The sequence below is a fragment of the Limulus polyphemus genome, unplaced genomic scaffold (genome assembly GCF_000517525.1).
Source record: "Limulus polyphemus unplaced genomic scaffold, Limulus_polyphemus-2.1.2 Scaffold6177, whole genome shotgun sequence".
NCBI lineage: Eukaryota > Metazoa > Arthropoda > Merostomata > Xiphosura > Limulidae > Limulus > Limulus polyphemus.
The window spans coordinates 6049-10526 of NW_013671787.1; the positions used below are offsets into that span (position 1 = coordinate 6049).

General features: G+C 30.8%; 1 long non-coding RNA gene across 1 annotated transcript; it reads right to left on the bottom strand.

Annotated features, from left to right (window-relative positions):
- Window positions 1-1084: 1084 nt before the first annotated feature.
- LOC111089420 lies at window positions 1085-1613 on the bottom strand. Its single transcript, XR_002613715.1, has 3 exons — window positions 1561-1613; window positions 1291-1375; window positions 1085-1146 (listed from the first exon to the last, which is right to left on the bottom strand). It is a non-coding gene; the product is annotated as an uncharacterized LOC111089420 (long non-coding RNA).
- Window positions 1614-4478: the final 2865 nt, after the last annotated feature.

The window sequence follows — 4478 nt, forward strand, 5'->3', positions numbered from 1 at the left end:
TTTAAGATTCTTTGAAAAGGTTACTGCTTATGTAGATGATAGTAAAGGTGTAGATTTGGTGTAACTGGATTTTCAGAAAGCATTGGACAATGTACCGTATAAAATGCTTGTAAAAAAATGTTCTCTATAGGTGTGGGGGATCAGTTAGCTAATTGGATGGAAGAAAGCAGAGAGTTGTTATATATGGAGTTCAGTCAAACTGGATTAATGTCACAAGTGGGGTACCTCAGGGATCAGTCTTGGGATCTTTTCTTTTTTTAATTTATATTAATAACATAGATGAATGATAAGGGCTGGCTTTAAGATTTACATTTTATTTTCTACTTTAGTTTTTCATGGTTTTAGTTTAAAGAATAGAACAGCCAAGATGGACCAACAGGTCCTTCATTGTCCCTAAACATTATGTTATCTGCACATCAGTTTTCACCAAAGAGACCCTTCATTTTGGTAATATAATTTATCATTGTGTAATTAAAATATATATTAGCAAGATCCTCCATTTAATTATTTTATACTTTGATTTGCATTAAATTTTATGCTCTTTCATTTGAAGAATAAATGCCATGTAAAATGCAGTTCATGTTCTTGAGTAGAAAATTTTCTTACTGCATATAGTCTATTTAAGTTTGAGGGACAGGAATGGGAGAAAATAAACCCATAATAAAATATTATATTGGAAACCATAATTCTGTAATCCACACATATATTAATTTATTTCTGCAATTCAAACATATTTAGAAATATAGGTGCACCCAGAAAAACCTTTTGAAGATATTTTACTTATCTACACAATACTAATAATCCATCAGAAAATAGACGTATCTATAATACAGTCAGAAGGCTTACTAATTTCAATTAAAATATGCAAGATATCCTAAGTTACTTATTTATCTACTATCAGTAGTTTTAAAACATTAAAAACTAATTAAATATTTGTTTTAAAAATATTCCTCAATTTTAGTTTTACTTCTTTCAATCAGGAAACAAACGCACAAACATTGGCGCTTTCTCATCCATAATTGGCGGGAACAGCTAGCAGCCTAACCCAGCCAAAAGTGCTCCCGCCCATGGTCCACGTCGATGCCTTACCTGATTTTGGAATTCCTGCCGTCTTTTATTTGCACGATGATCATCTATACTAACATTCTGCAAGAGATGGAAAAATAAGTAATGAAATACACTAATCTCATAAACTCTTAAATACTGCCGCACAAACAATAACTTAAATTAAAATCAAATAAACCTCTCCAATTTTTAAAATTAAATTGTACTTCCAAAGCTCAGACTTACCTCTGAATCGGTCGTTGCCTTTCTTTTACGACATAAAATAGCTGGCTGTAAACGTGTCTCTTTTTTCCATCTAAAATTCTTTACACTGCAGAAACACAATAAATTTTAAACTTCAGTTTGAAAGACGTTTGAATTTGATTAACACTATGTTAAAGCTTATCCTTAGACTAAATTATTCAGAGATAATACATTTCGTTAACAGTTATACAATCACTGTAAAACTGAAACATAAATCGTATTTAGCTGTGAGTAATGTAATCATAAGCTTACCTTCGTTCTGACATCCTAAACTGGTACCAATTATATTCCGTTGTTCTTCAACCTTAGGGAAATAAAAGAACTAAATTAATTACCATAGGGCAGAAAGGAGTAAAAACTTACATATATAATAAAATTATCAAGAATTCGTCTGCATAGTATTTAGCTGGGAATAAATTTTTGGGAAATATACTTACCGAGTTACTCATTCTGTTTACTTAATATAATTCATATTTATTAAAAACCAAAATGCATTCCGTAAAAACTCGCAACCTTATAACTTATTCTAAACTTTACTACTGACTTTAACTTAAGACAAAAACGATAAAATCCACTTACGTAAACATTAAACTGACTGTAAGCATTAAACTGAAAGTTACACTTTCACATCTCAGTGAGTCTGAAGTTCAACTTCACGCTAGCTCAAGCTATTGTCAGCGTTAATGTTATACATTTTTTAAGTTTTAGATGGGGCAAAGATCAACAACAATCTTAAAAATGAAAGTCCACAAAATACTAATAAAAATTCTCACATATACATATTGTAAAGCACCTGGTTACAATTTATAAAGCCAATAATCATTCGTTCTTAAACTACCCCAAAATTTCCATAAACCTTAGAAGACAAAGCACCGAAAAACACCCACTTACCCCGCCGTTCCCAGCTGAGTAACTAACGTCGCGCCAAAACACACAGCGACACCACGCAGTAATTTACGCGTGCATGATGGGTAAAGCTAAGTTTTTGCTGTAAACTAGTTATTTAAAATGAGTAATCTTTGATAGAATTAAAATTGTCTGAAATACAGGTTATGATTTTAAAGAGACTGCTGTATCTTTTTTCTAAATTGCACAAGCAGAAGTAACTGTGTAAAATACTAATCACTTGGATTCCATTGCAATAGTCTATTCAATATGTAAACAAACAGAACCCTATGATATCAGTAATTAAATTAAATTCATAGGATATTATATCTTAATCTTATTAACTGTTGTTATCTTACTTACCCAAGGTACACAATGGGCTCTCTACACTTTGTCCTCCTCAGAATCGAACCTCGGACGTTAGCATTGTAAATCTATAAACTTATCATTTTCTCACCAGGGGACTTTTATTAACTGAAACAGAAAAAAAAGGCATTCGTGTAACTTATAAATTGTGAGACTTGATATGATACATGTATATAAATATTTTAAACCTTTTGTTCATTTATACGTTAGGGATACTTACAAACACGTTCCAAACTCTTTTATTTCTTTGCATTTGTACTACAAGCTATTGGCCAGATGAAGACGGTGCGTTACCAATATTATTGTTTCTTTGAAATTTATACCAAATAGTAACAAATATACAAGTTTTATCAGTATCTGAAAAATATTATTCGTGCTTATTTTTATTTTATTTTTGTGTTTTATGTTGCAATATTGAAATAGAATGAGATACACACACAACATAGCTACATGTCAACAGCTGACGACCGTTATTGATTTCATTTTGCGCATGCGTACTTAAGATATATATGTCGTGACGTTCCGATGTACGCGAACTGTGCAGACTCTTTATTGGTTCCTACTTTTGTGGGAAAAAAGAAAGCCGGCGCAAGATGTAAACATAACCACGTGCTTCTTTGGCGTAGTGTAGCTTCGCAAATTTGATGAAATAATCATTAATAATTTATTCTAATATTTTAAACTTGAAACTTTTAAGGATATATTAACTAAAATTATAACTGTTTTTGATGAAAGCTTCGTTTCCTGCATCATTTTTTTTTACAAAAAATATTGTTTCTTTAACAGATAATTTCTTTAAAGTAAACAAATTGCTTTATACTTACTGATGTAGAAACCGTTAAACAATTTTTTTTATAGAAATTCATCATCTTTATAAGTACTTCTTGTGAACTTTCGATGTTATCCTCGACTCATAATTCTGTTCATTAAACACTAATAAATGACAGATCTTTCTAGCTTACTACAACCAGGATAACTTTAATAGTTATTACCAAATATTACCAAGAAAACATTAATTTACAGGCTTACACTAAATTTATGTTCATTGTTATAATACTGCTGAAATTTGTACTAATTATGATGGTTTATATATTTTTTAATTAGTTTTTTAAAATTATATTCTATAAGTACATCTACGTATCTGCTAGCTTAGGTCAAATATTTTAAACATACCTTAATAATTATTACATAAAAGCTTTATTTTCTATTCAAACATGAATAAGTCAAGAGTAAAAGAAACTTAGATTTATTGATATCATGTATATGCGTAACATGAGTTTGGTATTTTTGGTGCACAAATTGTCGAAAAAAATGAAAATAAGAATGAAACACTTAGCGCTCTTGGATAACGTTAATTTAAATTTAATGAATATTCTTATACCTCTAAAAATTATCCTAATAACCTAGATTTATCTTTGTGAATCTTTCATGTCATTTGATAATATTTGTAAGATATCTTAATGTGTGCCTCTTCCCCCCCAGTGGCACAGCGCTAAGTCTAAAGGCTTATAACGCCAAGAATCAGGTTTCGATACCCGTGAAAGGCACAGCATAGATATTTCATTGGGTAGCGCTCCCAAGTGGCACAGTGGCATGTCTGCGGACTTACAACACTAGAAATCGGGTTTCGATACCCATGGTAGGCACAGCACAGATAGTCCATTGTGTAGCTTTGTGCTTAACTTCAAACAAAACAACACAAAAACAAATCATTGGGTAGATTTGTGCTTAACTATTGACAAACAAAGTTAATATGTGTGTTTACTGTTACGTATCTGCTCATTTGTTAATTTCTGGTATAAAATTCTTTCCGATGAACTTCAAAAATACAAGTCCTTTCTTAATTAAAACTAGTTTATTATTTCTTGATACAACTTTTTGTAAAACACAGAATTTCCACAGTCACTTGAAACTTAACA